At 48.6% G+C, this 19736-nt stretch overlaps 1 long non-coding RNA gene across 7 annotated transcripts in view; it reads right to left on the bottom strand.

Moving 5' to 3' along the window:
* Positions 1–955: 955 nt before the first annotated feature.
* The window catches only part of LOC103170264, a 19575-nt gene continuing 794 nt past the window's right edge, over positions 956–19736 (bottom strand). The window contains exons 1-5 of one of the 7 annotated variants that reach the window (XR_003756788.2): positions 18604–19736; positions 17674–17754; positions 15209–16770; positions 6428–6638; positions 956–1339 (exon numbers count right to left, since the gene is read on the bottom strand). The exon at positions 18604–19736 is cut by the window's right edge and continues 794 nt beyond it. This is a non-coding gene — a long non-coding RNA (uncharacterized LOC103170264). Of the gene's footprint in view, positions 1340–6294; positions 6639–15208; positions 16771–17673; positions 17755–18603 lie in introns of those variants that run through there. The other 6 variants (XR_005659552.1, XR_003756787.1, XR_003756785.2 and 3 more) reach the window with 6 other exon arrangements.

The following is a 19736-nucleotide window of genomic DNA, read 5'->3' as shown; positions in this document are numbered from 1 at the left end:
TGGGGATTTAAGACTATGAGCCCCATGTGGGACCACCTATCTTGTATTGACCCCAGTATTTAGGACAGTGCTTGGCACAGAGTAAGTGCTTAATACATACCATTATTATTATTCCCTTATCTTTAAAACAGGATTCAATATCTGTCCTCCCTCCTACTTAGTCTGAGGCCCAGGAGGAACCTGATGGTCTTGCATCTACCTCAGTGCACCCTCCCTCCCCATCAACCCGACTCTCTCCCTTTCCTCTGCCTGCCCCTGCTCCACAGCATTTATGTATATATATATATATATATATAATTCTATTTATTTATATTATTGCCTATTTACTTATTTTGTTGTGTATATAGCTAAAATTCTATTTATATTGATGCCTGTTTTCTTGTTTTGATGCCTGTCTCTCCCATGTAGACTGTAAGCCTGAGGTGGGCAGGGATTGTCTTCCTTTATTGCTGAATTGTACTTACCAAGTGCTTAGTACAGTGCTCTGCACACAGTAAGTGCTCAATAAATATGATTGAATGAATGAATGATACATAGTAAGTGCTCAACAAATTCCACAATTATTGTTATTATTATTCTGCCAAAATCTGTGGAGAGGCAGCCTTTGGGTCCACCAGACCAGGACTTAGGTCTTGGGGCCCAGAAGTCTGGCAGCCGGTAAAGGTGAAGAGGGAGTCAGTCAATCAATGGTACTTATTTGAGTGCTCACTTGGTGCAGAGCACTGTACTTAACACTTGGGAGAGTACAATATAACAAAGTTGGCAGACAGACTCCCTGCCCACAAGGGGCTTAGAGAGGGGGAGACAGACATTAAATTATGGATGTGTACATAAGTGCTTTGAAGTTGGGGAGGGTGACTATCATGTGCTTAAAGGGTTCAGGTCCAAGTGCGTAGTGATGAAGAAGGGAGACAGAGGGGAAAATGAGGGCTTAATTAGAAAAGGCCGCTTGGAGATGTGATTTTAATAAGGCTTTGTAGGGAGGGAGGGTGGTGGACTGTAGCGTTATATCAAGGGGGAGGGAGTCCTTGCCCAGAGGAAAAATGTGGACATGGAGTTGGCGGCGAGATCAAGGGTGTTGGGAGGAGAAAAGCGTGAGGGCTGGGTTGTAGTAGAAAATCAGCAAGATGAGGGGTGGTAAAGCTGGATTGTAGCGATGAGGCTGTGGGGGGCAGCAGCCCCAGTGGTGGCTGGAACCTGTTTGCTGCTGCAGGATTTTCCTTTTCATTTTTCAGCATCTCTGCTCACCAAACTGACCAAAGCACAGCGAGCTCTGCATGTATTCCATGTACTCTTTGCTCATGAGTTTTTCCTCAAATTCTCTCCCCAAGCTCCTCCTCTGAAACAGGAAGAAGCAATAATAATAATAATGTTGGTATTTGTTAAGCACTTACTATATGCAGAGCACTGTTCTAAGCACTGGGGTGATATAGGGTAATCAGGTTGTTCCACATGAGGGTCACAGTTAATCCCCATTTTACAGATGAGGTAACAGAGGCACAGAGAAGGTAAGTGACGTAACCACAGTCACACAGCTGACAAGTGGCAGAGCTGGGAATCGAACCCATGACCTCTGACTCCAAAGCCCAGGCTCTTTCCACTGAGTCACGCTACTTCACCGCTCACCTAACAAACATAAGGAGCACTACGAAACTGCCCCATGGAAGCCCCTTTCTGGGGTCAGCAGCGCTCAGTGGGGTCCCCCAAAACGTTTAACCTCTCTCCCTCCCATCCACCCGAAGTTCTGCTGAGCAGGCCAGAGTTTTTTTTTCTCTCTAAACTGGGCCAGGGTACCAGAGATAAGGACCCTGAACCCTAGGGTGAAGGTGGTGCATGCAGGGTCACTCTTTTTTATGGTCTTTGTTAAGTGCTTACTATGTGTCAGGCACTCTATGAAGCGCTAGGCTAGATAGAAGCTAATCAGGTTGGACTCAGTCCATGTCCCACGTGGAGCTCCCAGTTTTAATCCCCATTTTTGAGATGGGGTAACAGGCACAGAGGAGTTACGTGACTTGCCTAAGGTCACCCAGCAGACAAGTGGAAGAGCTGGGATTAGAACTCAGATCCTTCTGACTCCCAGACCTGTGCTCTATCCACTAGGCCACACTCTTTATCCAGCAAAAATATGCTTCTGTGACTGGGAGAAAAGGAAGATGCTATAGAATTAACAACCGTGTTTCAACCTGAGTACCTTGTATTTACCACAGTGCTTAGAAGAGTGCTTGGCACAGAGTAATTGCTTAACAAATACCTTAATTATTATTCCTTCCTCTCTCTACTAAGTGGAGAGCAGCATGGCATAGTGCCTAGAGCATGGGCCTGGGAGTCAGAAGCCTGTAGGTTCTAATCCCAGCTCTGCCACATCTCTTTGTGACCTGGGGCAAGTCACTTCACTTCTTTGGGCCTGAGTGACCTCATCTGTAAAATGGGGATTGAGACTGTGAGCCCCACATGGGAGAGGCACTGTGTCCGACTTGATTTCCTTGTACCCACCCCAGCACTTTGTACAATGCTTGGCACGTAGTAAGTGCTTAACAAATACCATAACTATTATTACTAAAAGAATCTCTGGATCACCCTGCTCCTGACCCAAAAGAGCCCAATGCATGCTCAGCTCTCCTTACCCCCATAAATCTCTGAGCAGGCCAACCCCGTTTGCTCATCGGTCCTGGTGGCCCTGTTGGCAAGGCAGCTCAGTAAGGATGTTGATTACATCATTATCCATCAATCATATTTACTGAGGGCTTACTGTATGCAAAGCACTGTACTTAGCACTTGGGACACCACAATATAACAGTTGGTAGACACATTCCCTGCCCACAGTGAGCCTACAGTGTGTCGGGGGGACGGGACACAATATAAATTATGGATATTTATCTAAGTGCTGTGGGTCGAATAAGGGTCCAAATGCAAGTGCAAGGGTGAGGGAGAAGGGAATGGGAGGAGGAGGCTAATGAGGGCTTAGGCGGGGAAGGCCTCTGGGAAGAGACAGGCTTTTAAATAAGCCTTCGAAGGGATGGAGAGTGAGCGCCAGATTGAATTTCCTATGGTTCTAGCATGATCTTCTTTAGGATAAAGCCTTCACTTTTCCACTTCAACAGGGGAGATCGGTCAATCAGAGGTATTTGTTGCATGGCATGACTACTGAGGGCTGGGCACTGCACTAAGTGGCCGGGAGAGTATAACAGCGGCAAGATGCATATCCCCTTCAAGGAGCTTTCAATTTAATGGGGGAAAACAGACAAAACTCACTTACGAATCGAGAAAGCTGGAGAAAGAACAAGTAAAAAGCATCTGTCCAATCAATTCAGGATAATAGCTGAACAATTACTGGATAGTACAGGTTGATAGGTAAATAAATCAAAGTATGTGGACATAAGTGCTAACGGTGGGTGTTGGGCTGACATGGCTGAGATTTTGGGAATTAATCCAGAAGGGCTTCTTGGAGGAGGGGGCTTTTAGGAGGGCTTCGAGGTTGGGAAGGTGGATTTGGGAAGTGGGGTGTGGGTCCCAGGCTGGGGACAAAGCATGAGCCAGGGAAAGGAGGTGGGAGAGTTGAAAGTGAGGTACATTTAGATGGTGAGTTTGGGAGGAGGGAGTGGGATCTGGGATATAGTGGGAAGAGTTGGTAAGTCAGATGGAGAGAGCTGGTGGACAATCATGAAACCAAGGGTAAGGCATTTCTGCTTGTGGTAGAAGGACGGATGGGTAGTCCTGTCAGGAATCCCTGCCACCTCCTCACCCAGGGCCCTCAGTCTAGACTTACCTAGGTATATGAGACCATAAGGTTCAAACAATGGCAACCCACAGCCTCTACAAAGTTAGGAGTTTGGGATGCTTTGTGTGGACTGCCTAAGTGCTTAGTCCAGTGCTCTGTACACAGTAAGCACTCAATAAATACAACTGAATGAATGAATGACTGGCCCCTGGAGGACTGAGGTGGCTGCACCCTGAAGCCCCTGGTGATCCCTTTATCCATCTAGATTTGGCAGATTCTGAGCTTTGTCCTTTACGTTACTTTGGTATTGGTATGATTTCATCTTTCCTTTTGTGTCTGTTGCCCAGCATCTTCCCATCTCCTTCTTAGATCAGGAGCCCCGGAGGGCCAGGGACCAAGTCTAATACTTGTCCATGAACTTTTTTCCTAACGCTTAAAGCAGTCCCTGCAACAACCATCTCACAAGGCATGCTGTTGGCTTTTGGGGCACCGGGCAAAAGCTCCTTGTGGCAGGGGACGAGTTGTAATGTACTCTCCCAAATGCTTAGTACAGTGCTCTGAACATAAACACTCAATGATGATTTTTATTTTTTTTGAGTGCGGATGGTTCGGTGCAAATCATCATTGCTAATGACGAACAATTCAAGCATAGCCTACTGATAGTGGGGTACCTCATACCTGCCCTGAGAAAAAGCCCTAGGCAATCAGGTGGTCCAGGATATCTGTCGCTTGAATGCCGAAGAGGCAGCAGCTTCACTTGGCAATACCCTGAGCAGCTGGGCAGCAGTGGCTGAGCAGCTCTTTCCTGGAACACACTGCTCAGAATGGATGGGGAAGGGGACTAGAAAAGAAGCCTCAAAAAACTGTCTGCCTCATCCAAACCCAGTTCATCAGTAAACTATGCTTGGTGAGCTGTATCAAAATGTGGCTGGGACTGTGGGTTCCACATTGGCCTTTCAGATACACAAGCATTCATAAGTGAACTCTGCCATGAGTGCTCTCTTTAAATAAGGATATATATGTAAAAAATATGCGCATACATACACACACATACACATAAACACATATATATATATATATATATTTGTATAGATACACACACCCTCCATTTTTAAAGACCATTAATGGCAAAGTTCACCTATACATGCAGTTCTCAGCACACGGTGGGTATGTAATAAATAACATTACTGCAACTTTTGAGGAGTAGAAAGGTATCAACGATGCTCCAAGATTACTCCTCCAATGGTGTGGAGCGTGGACTGAAAAGGGGAGAGGCTGGAGGCAAGGAGACCAGTAGGGAGGCTGCTACAATAGTCTAATCGTGACATGATAGGAACTTGGACTTGCTTGAGTGCACAAGAAGGTCTGGTTCTGGAAATGTGATTTAGCTGTTGATGTAATCAGCTTTTTCTCTAAAACCCGTAGAACAGCCCTCTCAGAGAAAGTGTTTTTCATTGTTAAAATAATCCTTCAATACATAAACTTGTACTCTTATTGGAAAGGGCTTAATGGGAGGTTTTCTTTTATTACCTGGGCTTGTTTATTCCTTTTCTACCAGACCTTTAACAGCCTTTAAAACAAGTCAATCTGAGGTTTCCAGGTGCCCACATTTATTTCACTGTTAAATATCAGGCATGAGACTAGAGCTCCCTGCCTCTCCCTTTAACAAGGCCATAAATTCCTGCAGAAAGATCCCCGTACTTACTAGGATCTTACGTGATGGGGGCCGGATGAGGGGAATCGGTCTTCTACACCCAGACAGAGACATGTTGAGTGACTCCTGAACAGGGTCCTGGTTAGCTGGAGGGGGAACTTGAGTACAGGAGAACCAAAAAAAGGGGAAAATGGAAAGCCAGCTTCCTTGATAGGACACTGGTCATTTATTGGTGAGTTTTTTATACACGAATAAATTCTGGTTTTCCAAATGGAACCCCTTAAGCAAAAGGCCTGGGAAGTCCTAACCTGTGGGCCCAAGATGGTCTGTGGTCAGCTCTGAGGACCAGACATGGCCCATTCAGTCTTGGATACTTATAGGGAAGGATTGGCTGGAGGCAGGGAGATGGATGCAATAACTCGTGGTGAGGCGTGGGAAGGGAAGGGATCCTATTGTTTCATTTTCAAGATTGAACATTAGTAGACCACTTTGATGCCAAAGTTCACTTTCTCCGGAGCTGACCCTCAGGGTAAGAGAGTCAGAATGGTGCGGGGGCAAGGAGAAGAGGCAAAACAGAAGTCCCTAGTTCTTAAAGCTGAAATCTCTGCTGACTCTCTAATAGGCTTGGGTCTCAGCCTTCCGGCTCTTCCTCTAGTTTAGGATTTCAAAGGTGATCAGAGGATCCTCGGCAGGGGCCACCCTTCCCTGGGATGGGAGTTGTTCCTGAACATTGCCTGCCTCTAGCTCTCCGGCCACTAGAGGGCGACATTTCCAGGCCACGTCAGCTGACACCGCGGTCCAGCCACAAGATGGCAGCAACGCTCACACTTAACTAGCCCAAATCCCTCCAGTCGCTAGCCACGAGGAAAACAGGGCAGGAATCGAAAAGGAGACTTCGGAGTCAGGTGGGGGGGGGGGGGGGGGGGGGGGGATTGGGGAGAAAGCTTTTTGATGCGGCAAAGGTTTTTAACTCCACCAGGGGGTCACATGGTGCCACCGGATGATACTACTGTTTCTCTTCTGTTCCCTGAGCCTGGAGAGCAAATTTTCTTTACCTTTTTGGGGTCACTGGGCTTTATTTAAAGTCCACTTGAGATCCTGTCCCTAGCTAAGTCACTGGACAGGAAGAAAAGGTATGTTAAGTTGGGCGAAGAGGTACCATATTGCCTCAGTTTACTATTTTGAGCCTCCACTGTGTTCTGAACACTCCGGTGCTGTGGGGGTTACAGAAGCAGAAGACAGTCTCCGATGTTAAAGAGCTTCAGCCTAATGAGGGATGAGAGGGAAGAAAACATGTCAAAAACACATGTACCAATACATTAATAGACAATGAAAGTAATGGAAATTTTGAGACCTAACACAGGAGCACTAGTGACAGAGACGTAGCTAACAAAGCTGACGAGGATCCAAGTAGATAATAATAGTTGCAACCGTGGTATTTGTTAAGCTTTTGAGAAGCAGGGTGGCCTAGGGGATAGAGTAGGGGCCTAGGAATCAGAAGGACCTGGGTTCTAATCCCAGCTTCACCACCTGTCTGCTATGTGACTGTGGGTAAGTCACTGAACCTCTCTGGGCCTCCGTTACCTCATCTGTTAAATGGGGATTAAGACCATGAGCCCCATGTGGGACATGGAATGTGTCCAACCTGATCAGTTTTTATCTACCCCAGCACTTAGTACAGTGCCTGACACATAGTAAGCACTTAACAAATATCATTTAAAAAAGCACGAAGCACTGTACTAAGGGCCGGGGTGAATACGAGCTAATCGTGTTGGACACAGTCCCTGTCCCGCAAGGAGTTCATAATTTAAGTAGGAGGGAGAATGGGTGTCTAATCCCCACTTTACAGATGAGGACACTGAGGCTCAGAGAACTGAAGTGACTTTCCCAAGGTCACACACAGCAGGCAGGTGGCAGATCTGGGAGAGAGTAGAACCCAGGTCCTCTGACTCACAGGCCTGTGTTTTTTCCACTAAGCCAGGTTGCTTCAAGGGATTTATTGAACTGAGGAAGCATAGGGACAGATGGCCAAAGCCTGAGGGGGTAGGGGACAAAACAAAGAGTTAGCCAGGGTAGACTGGCACCCCCTGAGCATAGGAGCCAGGCTGAGACTGACTGGGGCAAGCCTGGAAGGCGGAGAAGGCTGAGGGCTGATAGGAAAGGCAGAGAGTGCTGAGATTTGTGGGGAGAGACCAGGAGCCATATGAAAAAGTGCTGCAAATTGATGCCAGCCAAGAAGTGAGGTGGGAGAGCAAGGCAGGATGGGACAGCTACAGCTCTCCCTGCGCCGCGCAGCTAAGTCCTGGAGTGAGGTGCTCGCCTTCAGCCCAATGCTCGGCACCCACTACTTGCTCAAATTCCAAGATGGACTATGCTTGTGCTCCCTCAACCATCTCAGGCATCCTAACAGTTCCAGCCCCACCTGCCCTCTGCCAAAGACATTCAAGTGCCCAGTACCTCAATCATTGCAATGTACACTCCCCACTGGGATGGACCCAAGCCAATGAGGTCCTCTCACTGGCCAAGAAGATGGGTGGTGGTGGGGGCTATGGCTGGCCACAGCAGCGGGGCCAACGTGGGTCCGAGGGTAGGCACACACACAAAACATGGGGAATTTGATTACAGGGCTTAGCAAGTTTAACCAGTTCACACCAATGGTCAGTGCTATGGTTATTTGGAATCCAAGAGGAGTTACTAAGAAAAGCTTTGGAGAATCAATCATTCATGTTTATTGAGCACTTACTGTGTGCAGGACACTGTACTAAGTGTTTGGGAGAGTACAACACGATATATTTCCTGCCCACAATGAGCTTACAGTCTAAAGGGGGAAACAGACATTATATTAATAATTATAGACAATTATATTTATATATAAGTTGTGGATATGTACATATGTGCTGTGGGACTTGGGGGGGTAGTGAATAAAGGGAGCATACCAAGGCAATGAAGAAAGGAATGGGAAAAGAGGAAATGGGGGGCTTAGTCAGAGAAGGCCTCTTGGAGGAGATGTGCCTTCAATAAGGTTTTGAAGGTGGGGAGAGTAATTGCCTGATGGACATGAAGAGGCGTTCCAAGGCCAGAGGCAGGATGTGGGCGAGAGGTCAGCGGCAAGGCAGACAAGATCGAGGTACAGTGAGCAGGTTACTAGAGGAGTAAAGTGTACAGGGTGGGTTGTAGTAGGTGAGTAGTGAGGTGAGGTAGGAGGGGGCAAGGTGATCCTGTGCTTTAAAGTCAATGGTAAGGATTTTTGTTTGATGCTAAGGTAGATGTGCAGCCACTGGAGTTTCTTCAAGAGTGGGAAACATGGCCTTAACATTTCTGTAGAAAAATGATCCATCCAGGCAGCAGAGTGAAGTACAGACCGTAGTGAGGAGAAAGAGGAGGCAGGGAGGTCAGCAAGGAGGCTGATACAGTAATCCAGGTGGGAAAGGATACGTAGAATAACGTGGCAGCAGTTTGGATGGACAGGAAAGGATGGATTTCAACGATGTTGTAAGGTGGGATCAACAGGATCTAGTGATGAATTGAATATGTGGGTCGAATGAGACAGAGGAATCAAGGATAACGCCAAGGTTACAGGCTTCTAAGACAGGAAGGATGGTGGTGCAGTCTACAGTGATGGGAAAGTCGGGGAGGACAGGGTTTAGGTGAGAAGATACTGTTTTGGACACGTGAAGTTTCAAGTGACAGGAGGACAACCAAGTAGAGATGTCTTGAAGGCAGGAGGAAATGCCAGACTGTTGAGAGGGAGAGAACAGGTCTGGAGATGTAGATTTGGTATAATACACAGAGGCGGCAATTGAAGCATGGGAATGAATGAGTTCTCAAAGGGAGTGGGTGTAGATGGAGTATAGAAGGGGACCCAAAACTGAACCTTGAGGGATACCCACAAATAGGGGGTGGGAAGCAGAGAAGGAGCCAAGATGGGTTTCTGGTAGTTTTGAAGGAGCGAAGGATTTGGTTTGGGGAAGAGTTTCCCAGCATGACGGCGGAGCCCATTACAGATGAGATGTTCATTTCACACATGGGTCAGTTAACTTGCTCCAGGAAAGTCATCTCACACCAAAAGGCCTGACCTTCCTTCCTCTGCAGTCAGCTGAATTTACTTTTAAAAGATATCCTTCTCTATGAAACCCAGCCACCTCCTAAAGGTGAAACAGAAGCATCTCCTACCCAGATGGTCAGAGCCAGACAAAACTAAGTGGAGAAAGTTAAATGATTCTGACCCCGTCCCTCCTTAACAGCCTCCCCGCCTTTCCCCCACCCTTTGCCCGCCTCCCATCTGGCATGAGGGAGGACTTTACTACCCCTCTGTGCCAGGCAACTCGGGAACTCAGAGGCTGCCGCCTCCATTTCCCCAAATCCATTTGGCTGGCTCTGCTGCCTGACAAGCAGCTTAAAGTTGAAGGAAGGGATGCCCTTTGAATCTTGTCAAGGAGAGGGCACTGCCCCCCTCAAGCCTCTTCAAGGAGCTAAAAGCCTGAAGAGTTTGGTGTGTCTGGACCTCTGCCCCTCCTTCCCCGCCAGCCTCCTCCCCACCTTCCACAGGCTGAGCAGGCACCGGGGACATGACGCCGCTCCCAGCTAGACCCTGGATGCCTGGAAAAAGCCACGCCACTGAGGGGAGCGCCGGCCACTTTCCCCTGGCCAGGGTCAAGAGTTTCTGTTGGACTTGGCATCCAGGTCCCTGGGTTGGGAGTCAGGGCTAAAAATACCATGGAGGCAGAGTTTTAGAGCCTCCAGAGCCCAGCCTGTGACTTGGGCTAACGACTCAACCAGGGCAAACCCGGAAGGCTGTTGCAGCCCCACAGGACTAGCCTGTCGGGACAGTTTGGGTAACTCGAGGGGTAGGGGAGGGAAGACCGGAGGAAGGGGCTGGGCCAGCAGTTAAGTTACTAGGAGGGAATGGCAGCCTTCTCCCCTCCCCACCCCACTGCCCCGAGGTTCTACTCCAGGATCCCTCTTTCTTGTTCCAATGCCAGAGACTTGGAGGCCCTGCAGTGGCCTTCAGCAGCTCCTTTGCTTTTTTTTTTTTTAATGGTATCTGTTAAGTGCTTACTATGTTCCAGGCACTGTCCTAAGTGCTGGGCTAGATTGAAGCTAATCAGGTTGGACACAGTCCCTGTCCCACATAAGACTCACAATCTTAGTCCTCATTTTACAGATGAGGTAACTGAGGCACAGAGAAGAGAAGTGATTTGCCCAAGGTCACTGCAGCAGACATATGGTGGTGCTGGAATTAGAACCCAGGTTTTTCTGACTCCCAGACCTGTGTTCTCTTCACTAGGGTACACTGTTTCAAAAACTCCTGCATTATCCCTCATGTTGTTTTGGTTTGGGACCTGATGTCCTATGGCCATTCCCAGGGAGGCTCCAGAATGTCTACCAGGACCCCCTGAACAGAGGTCAGGCATGGTGGCATTTCAGCTTATGCAGCATCTTCCACTGGGGCCCCCAAGTACCAGTGAACATCTGGGAAACCCAGCAGCCAGAAAGGATTGAGCGTATAGAAGGGTTTGGGTACATTTAAAGGGAAGGGACAGGGATGTCTAAAGGGAATATTCCCAACCATTAAAATGATTGTCAGAAGGGCAACCATCACCCCATTCCTCTGGGGATTATTTTAAGCCTCTGCCAGAGAGAGTATGTAAATTAGGCTGGCTGGACTGCTGGCTTGACCCACGCCAGCATTTTTCAGAGTTTGATGTTCAGAACGGCATCATTGCGTGCTGTCTGAACTTCAGCAAAGGATGGTTTCTCAGCAAATATTTTAAAGATGTTCTCAAGTCTAACTTCTGAAAAATGCAAAAAAACCCCAAAGTGTCTTAGAAGGCCTTGGCTATGGCTTGCTCCTCTGGGAGGAACAACAGAATGCAAGGATCCTGCTTTTTGAAGCCCTTTATATATTAAAAAAGAAGATTCAGAGGAAAAAGAGGCAGGAACAAAAACTTGAAGAATCATTATCCCACCCTCACCTCACAGAAGCATCTGCCCCAAACTCTGACAGCTTCAAATTGGTCTTATTAGTCACATTCCAAGTCTTAATTAACCCACGTGGAAAGAAGTCATAGCCCTAATTAACCCACATGGAAAGAAGTCATTTCTCACCCGTGAATGACTGCTGCTGGTCTGTCAGCCCACGGTCTTGCAAGGGTCAGATTTTATTGATGGACAGATCCAGTTCTGGATCGGACCCAATGGACTCAAGTCCTGGAACCCGAGGTCACGGCAGAACTGGAAGGGGTCTGGGCCGCACTTGTAGCTGAGGCACCGTGACATAAGCACAGCATTGCTGTATGCGTGGCACACCCCGCAGACTGTGGGAGTGGCAACACGAGCAGCCTGAGGAAAATTCAGAGCACATGTAGCTCAGAGGCCCTGGGTTCATGGAAGGGGTTCATGCTGAGGTGCCGAGTGTAATCCATCCCAGTCCAAAGACAACTGGATTACGGGAGGGCCCTGGAATGACCAGAAGATTCACCTGATTCACCTCACTCCCTTTTTAGAAACCGAGAATTTCCTAAAAAGTTGAGACTGGAATCATGAGGCTCCCAGACATGGGCGCTAAGAAAAAGTCATCTTATTCTTTGGGAGAGTCAAAGGTCCCCCGATCCTGCTTTCCCCCAACCCATATCCAGATAAATGCCTTCACCTAATTGAGGAACAATCTCAGGTTCAGGGCTCTGGGCTGCTTGAGGACAACCCTCTCGCCAGAGGCAGACAGAATTCAAAACTGGCCGCAGACCAACAGTTAATATTACAGGAGGGATAGCGTGGGAGGCTTGATTCACCCTAAGCTCTGTAGCATATTTTCTCCTTCTGTAAAGTGGCAAGTCAACTGGGCTTTATCCGATTGCTGGGGGAAGGAGGCTGTGGGAGCGGCTACACCCAGAATACCGTTATATCATTAGGCACCAAACCCCTGATTCCCACAGGCTCCAGGCTGGTCGGCTCAGGCCAGAGCTGGCAGGCGGACTTTCTATTTCGGTGTTTTCTATGGCAGGTCTGGGGGGGTGGGGGGTGATTAAACACTGATTTGGGTAAAGGCCTGGCCAGTTCCCTCCCTCCCAGCCAAGGGCCTATGTTGAAATGAATAATGAAACTGTTTCTGGAGCGGAGGAAGGTAGGGAGTTCTGAGCAAAGAGTTAAGCTCTAAGAAAAGAGCCAAAACAAGCTGCCCAAAATTTTAATGTGCCCCGGAAGCTGTTGATGGGGAGAGGAGGGGAGGCTCTGGCCCTGTCAGGTCTTGCCCAGCCCAGCTGATGAGATGAAACTACCTGCTCATTAAACTTCATTGATCACTGAATTCCCTAGAGACCTCTAGCTGGCCTTCCAGGTAGTGAAACAAGAGATAGCTTCTAATGAATTGTATCAATTTGACCTTCCCGAGGGCTTCAGCCAGCTCCTCTAGCCCCTTTCCTTCTTCCTACCCAATCCAACAGTCCTAGTCCTTGTCTTCACCCTAGCGAGAGGACAAGACTGCAGAACTGTGCCCCGGGGACATCGGCAGCAGTGCCTGACTGGTGTGCTTCCATTTCAATCGATGGTATTAACTGAGCACTACTATATGCAGAACACTAGACTAAGCACTGGGGAAAAGGTAGTACAACAGAATTGGTAGGTATGACCCCTGCCCACAAGAAGCTTACAGGGAAGTGCGTGGCCTAGTGTAGCCTGCTCCCCGTTCCAGGCCCCCTCCCCTCTTCTCACTGCCCCACCCCCACTACCGACATCATGGTGGGCAGGGAATGTCTATTGTTATATTATGTACTCTCAAGAGCTTAGTACAGTGCTCTACCCAGAGTAAGTGCTCAATAAATATGACTGACTGACAGAGGGGGCAGCCTTCAAGCAGGGTCAGCTCAAGATGGTCACAACCCTGGCCCCCCTTTAGCCTTTGACTGTTGCTGTTGAACAATTCCTGATATGCCCCTTAAGGGCAATGGCCGAGGTGGCTGTTAGGTGGAAGATATCAGAAGCTGAGATAACACAGGCAGCCACCCCACCCCCAGAAGACCACCCAATAGGGCCTCTCCTGACTAATCCCTCAAATCCTACAGCAGCCCTAGAGGGCTTGCAAAGGGGCTCTTGCAGGCTCTTGCATGGGCCAGGGTAACCACTTCCCCTTCCCACCGCTCTAGTCTCTCCCACCCCCAGCAACAAGAATCACCACCTCAAAAGATCCTCAGGTCTTTAGGGACTCCCAGGTGCCACTTGCATACAATTAAAACCCTTAATCATGGGCTTTAAATCCCTTTACCTAATTGTTCTTTTCTATCTGCAACCTAGTCCCCTGGGGGCAAAATGGAATAGAAAGTAGCCAGATGAAGGAGCATCAGCACTTCTGTCATCTTGGGCCTGGCTGTAGGGCCCCTGCCTGGAACCAGGCCTCCAAGGCAGAGCAAGACATCTAGTCTCAAATTTCCAATGAAATGGGGCCCAGGGGACATCCCTTAATGTCATGGGGGTTGGGGGGAGAGGGGAAGGGAAGCTAAGCCAAGCCAAGAGAGGAGGGACATCCTGCAGAGTCAGTTTCTTTGCCTCAGCAAACCTCACCAGGTAATTTCTGGCTCAGGTTTTCCTGTTTCTGAGAGGTGGGCTCAACAGCTGACCAGACTCCACAGTAAACCCTGAAACCTGCCCTCCCTTCCCTTTAAAGTCAACCAAGTGCCTCAGGCTTCCTCTCCTCTGTCCCCAACTGGGTCTACAGCTCCATCCTCCTCTTCCTCAAGACAAGACAGTTTACAGGAAACATAATCCTGATGGTTTAAGTACTCAGTGCCCACTTCTCAGATGAAGAAGAAGAAGAAGAAGAAAAAAAAACCCAGGCCCAAATAGATTATATTCCTAGAAAACAAAAGAGGCAGGGGATCTGGACAGACCCAGCTGCCATTTTTGTATGCATTAGAATTTCAGAAGTGTATTTTTGTACCTGCTGTTATGAGCTACTGTGCTTTGCTGTCATTGACCTCACTATTTCCAAAGGAAAGCAAGAAAGCCACAGCAATCTTGGTGGAAGCCTTAGCAGCAAAGAATGTGGCTGGCTGAATGCAAAGAGCCAACTTCCCAGAGTGAGTAAGAAGAATTCCTGCTTTTAATTATTCATCGGGGAGGGGAAGGAAAAGCTACCGCATACACACCCAGATTACGATTCATTCATTCATTCATTCAATCATATATACTGAGTTCTTACTGTGTGCAAAGCACTGTACTAAGCGCTTGGGAAAGTACAATAGTGACATTCCCTGGCCACGAACTGCAGCAACTGCTGGAATTGCTAGACTTTGGAATCAAAATTAGAATGGTCACAAGTGAAGTGCCTTGCTCAGCTGACCCCTCTCAGAGTTTGAAAAGTTAGCATAAGTGCAGTTTCTCTGCCACTAAATATGGTAGACTGCAGTGTGACAAGACAAGGATTAGCTAAAAGGGAGCTATCTGCAAAAGGCTCAGTACACGACAGTTACATACATCAAACGAAAGGACATTTCCTTCAAGTGCAACCCCTTCTAGAGTAGGGCATGGCCACACCCCAATGGCACTTCTCTAAAATAAAGAAAACAAGTCAAGATGGCAAGTCCAAAGCACCCAGGTAAGTCCTGGGTTTTAAAAGAAACAGACACATAATGTCTATTTTCCTCCCAGGTATTACAAGGCCCGAGATCACGAAGGCCCGGAGATGACGAACCTTGCGCCTGGCCCCAGGTGTCCCCCTGCTCACCCAGGGCAAATGTGGATCTTAGTATAATCTGAATATCACAAGGGAGAAGTGAAGTCCAGCATGGGGCAATGAAGATGGATGATAGAGACTTCAAACCCCGAGGTTAAAAGTTTCCTACCTTGTCCTACGCTGCTTGGCAGGTGAGAGAAACAGGAATGATTAGAGGGAGATCTCCTCAGCTTGAGTCGACCAGGCCCAAGAGACTCGGACACGCCAGCTACCACAGTCTCCGCCAGTCAGCCCTTCTGCTCACACAGCGTCCGTCCCTCAGGCCTCCCGCCTCAATCCCCGATGCACCGGATCCCCACATACATCCGCTGTTCCAAGTTGAGGAGAAATTCTTCCACTACGTGGGAAAGCTGAGCTTTGGGAGAGCTTGGAATGGGAAATAAGACACAGGCTGTCCAGTTACAGTAAACGATAAACAAAAGGAAACTCAAACCCAGCTGAATGTTAAAAAGACCCAATGTGAAAAAGGAAGGGAGAGAAGTCATGAGACAGGGGAGATTTTATTCATGTGATAAACTTGATTCCCTACTCTGCTGGTGCCTTATAGCTGCTGGCCTTCAGGACAGAAGTAGTAATTTGGGGGTTTATTTCCAGATCGGTGGTTTGTTTTCCTTTAGATCCATGAATCCAAGCAAATACACAGTGACACAATTTCCACTCATTTCGTCTCTTTTTATTAACTTGATATCACCATCAAGAAATTTTCACTCCCCCAAACCTACTCACTTTACAAAACTGTAGTTTAATGAGGTTAAGCAAGTGTCAGGCCATCTTGAAATTTTATATTTAAACAGACTTCTTGGAAGCCAGATGAAGGTCAATTTCAGTTGAATCCAATCAATTCTAACACTTTGATATCTCTAAAGCACTCCTGACCTATGGTTTCACTGCACTGCAACACCCCACCCTTCTGCCACCCAACCGCTTTCACGGGGAAAAAAGTTACTTTTACAGACCATACTGAGAGGGAGATTAAAATCACTTAAGTGACAAAAAAGGAGCCCTCCCAACTTTCCCACTTCCCTTCCCCCTTCCTGGTCTAGTCCGGGGGGGAGCCCTGACCTGAACCGTTGCAGGATGCTTCTTCTGAGCTCCGCAGGGGAACATAGGGTGTTCTGCAAACTGAGTTCAGCAGCGGGTGAAACCCGACTCCTAACTGCCGGAAAGCCTCAAAAACACTCCAACAAAAAGAGCTTGAGACATGAAGTCAAGTGACCGCTTCCTTGCACATCAGCTCTCTCACACAATAGTCAATGTAGTCATTGTTTTCCAGGGTGTATGTGTAGGAGACTCTGTGCTAAAGAGCAGAGGAGAAGTTCACCAGCCTTCTCTCCCCAGGCCAACTTCCTTAGGGTTTTCTGAGCCCGGGTCCCCCCGGCAACTGCCAGCCCCAGGCCCGGCTCAACTTTGGCCGGGAGAAGGGGGGCAACGCCCTGGCAGTAATTTGGCCAGGAGTGAGCCAGCCCTTCGGGCCCCAACCCCGGGCGTCTTACCGAACCACGGCTAATAAAATCAGGGCTAGGGCAGGGGTCAATAAAGGCTTGCTTCCTGCCCATCTCCCTCCCCACGGTTGGGGCTCTTACCCAGACTGGGAAGTGGGGAGCAGCGGAGGCTTCTCCATTGTCCCCAGGGGCTCCAGTTGCATCTGCACCGCTCCCGCCTCCGGAGTCCCTGGCCGTGGAGACAAGGGAAGGGGTGGGCAAGGGAGGGCAGGACAGAGGAGGGCAGGGCTGCACGGCCCACACAACCCACCAGGGTGGGGGGCCGGCCCCATCAGCCAGGACCCCCAACGGCCGAGTCCGCTTAACTCTCCTCGTCCGGAATAGGCGGGAGGCGGCGGCAGGGCTCCCGGCCCAGGCTCCAGAAAGCCCTGGCAACCCGAAGGCCTGGTCAGGGGGAGCGGGCGAGGGGACAGGCTCTCCTTTCCCTGCCCCTAACCCCTCGACCTCCGGTCGGCGGCGACCCCCCGTCGCCCAGTGACGGCCCGTCGTCGGGCCCAGGCCAAGGTGGCCTCCGTCCCCAAGACTCGGGCTCCTCTTCCCCGACGGGGCGAGCCCTGGTCACATGCTAGAGAGGAGCGAGGGAGGGGAGGAAGGAGGGAGACGAGAGGGGGAACCTCACTGGTCCGAGTGGGGGGTGGGGAAGAGGAGGAGGCGGCGGGAACAACCCCCCCCCCTTTTCCCTCCCCAGCCGGGGACACACCCCCCGCTGCCCTCCCCACTCCCGCCCTTTTGAATGCGGCCGTCGCGGGCGGGTATTGTGGCATTCAACACGGCCGCCTCGTCCCCTCCCCCCTCGCCTCTGGGAGAGCCGAGCAGGAGGCGGCGGCTGGCAGCCGGCCCGGGGCTCTGATTACACCCGTCCCGCCCTCCTCCTCCTCCTCCCCCCCCCCTTCCTCCCTCCTCCCTTCGCTTCGCACGCAGCAGCCATTGCACGAAATGGCGCCCGTTTTCCCTTTCTCTCATTCCACGGTTCGCCCCGAACACAGGGGAAAAGTCACCCACCCCCCCGCACCCCTCTAAACCCTTGTCTCCCGGCGCTTTTGCGCCGGGAGCCGAAGAGAAAAGCATTTACCCTGAACGTGGTAGGGACAGGCCAAGCACAAGGACTCTGCAGCGAAGCCGCCTCCTCTTGCTGCTGCTCCACGACGTGAGACTACAGCAGCGGAATGAGAAAGCGGCCATTAGACACCATCCACTTCCCTCCCTCCTTCCTTCCCAGAAAGAGGCAGACCCCGGTTGACCATTCCTTCAGCCTTGGCAGTCCGAGTCACCTCGGCTTTGCCTAAAAACTGAAAGTAAGTCTCGGGCTTGAGTGGCTCCGAGAAAGAGCAAGCAGGGAGCAGACTGCAGCATGGAGGTTTGCTGCGTCATGGCTCCCGGCTGCACCAACATGGACGCCGTCTGGTTGTCTTTTTTTCCTGCCTCCCTGATGGGGGTGGGGTGGGGGGGAACCTCGCCGAGATGGCTGACAGGACATCGCTAGTCACGAATTAAAAGGGAAAAAAAGCCCCGGGGGATAGTTTGCTCCAGACCAAGCTCTTTTAAAAAAAAAATGTATATAGTCCCCCTAATCTTCACTCAGTAAAAATCTAGTAGGAGGAAGAGGAAAATGGTTGGGGCGTGTGTGCGTGTGTGTGGGGGGGGGGCACAATGGAGGAAAAACAAAAGAGACAAAACACTTTCTCTGCGAGGCTACAGTCAGGGTTTAAACAATCCTGTTCCCACAAAGCTGGAAGTTACTGAGGCAGTCTCCCCTCAACCCCCTACCCCCCAAGAACAGCAAAAAAAAAGCACAAAGCGCTTTCTGGAAGGGCTCTAGGCAAAATGTATTTTTCCTAAATATTACATATCTACAGTTTTGGTCTCCCTTTACTTATTTCGGGGACACGGGAACATATAAACGGTAAGAACCAAGGTCCCTCTGCGCGGATCAATTAACATTTTTTTTGCAAGGGCCTGCTCTATAGGATTTCCCTCGAAGGGCAAAATGCTCTTTACTTACCCGCACTCAGCATGGTAGAATGGAGTCTGAAGTGAAGTTGGGCGGTGGTTTGATTTTTTTTTTGGCGTTTTTTGGTTTGTTGGGTTTTTTTGATGGATTTTTTTTTGTACCTTTGTAAGTTATACTGTCATGTCATCTTCCTTCAACTCCTGGTTCGTAAATCTGCAAATTTTCGCTCGATTCGTAAAACGTAGCTTGGCAAAGAACTGTTTAGAGCTCTGTGTGGCAATTGTTTCATCATTTAAAAAAAATAACAAAAGCTGAAAATGAACAAAAACAAGAAGGAAAGGGAGTAAAAAAAAAAACCAAAAAACCACTCCATAAACTGTTGCCCAGTTCTAATGTTGTTTGGCAGCTTGTTAGGGCTTGTTTTCGAGGTTTTAATCTAGTTTCCTGTGACAGTTTTAATCTCTACGAAAAAGAAGGGCTCTCTCACAAAGTACAGAAGCCAGAACTGTGTCCCTTGATTTTTAAGAAAACGCACATATTAATGTGAATGCCGCTTAGTAGCACTTAACTGCATCTAACATTAAAAAAACTTACGCTATTTAGCTTCATAAAGCAAAATCGTCTATTAGCATTCATTGGTTTAGTTAAATCAGACAAGAGAAAGACAGAAACAGACATGCAGAAGGTTCAGATATAAGGACATCTTAGTAACATTAACATGAAAACTGTACTTAATAAGGACAGAATGGATTGGGTACTTACAATGTAAAAGATTAAAAAAAAAGTAACAGTAAAATTGCTTACAGATATTTTTGTTGTTGCCCAGATTCACTATTCCTAAAGCACTACGGTTAAAACATTACCTTATTAAAAGAGAACAAAAGGAGTTAATAAGATGGCCAGGTTTTAAGTGTTTAATAAGAGGAAATTATATATATTTAAAAAATTTATTGTTCAGTCAGAAGAGAATACAGATTACCTCTAAACCCCCAAAGCAATAAAAAAGGTAAAAATAAATATGTCATTTAGTTCAATTCTTTGAATTCAAAACTGGTAACTGCTGACATTTAGGGTGTGCTATGACCTAGTTACACAAGACAAAGATGGATTCCAAGTCATAAGGAAAAATCCAAATCTTTTTTAAAGTCTTCCTTCTTCCATCAGTCCTTTAGCGTGTTGGCAGA

Source organism: Ornithorhynchus anatinus, chromosome 2, assembly GCF_004115215.2.
Source record: "Ornithorhynchus anatinus isolate Pmale09 chromosome 2, mOrnAna1.pri.v4, whole genome shotgun sequence".
NCBI lineage: Eukaryota > Metazoa > Chordata > Mammalia > Monotremata > Ornithorhynchidae > Ornithorhynchus > Ornithorhynchus anatinus.
This window is presented reverse-complemented; position numbering and strand designations above follow the sequence as displayed.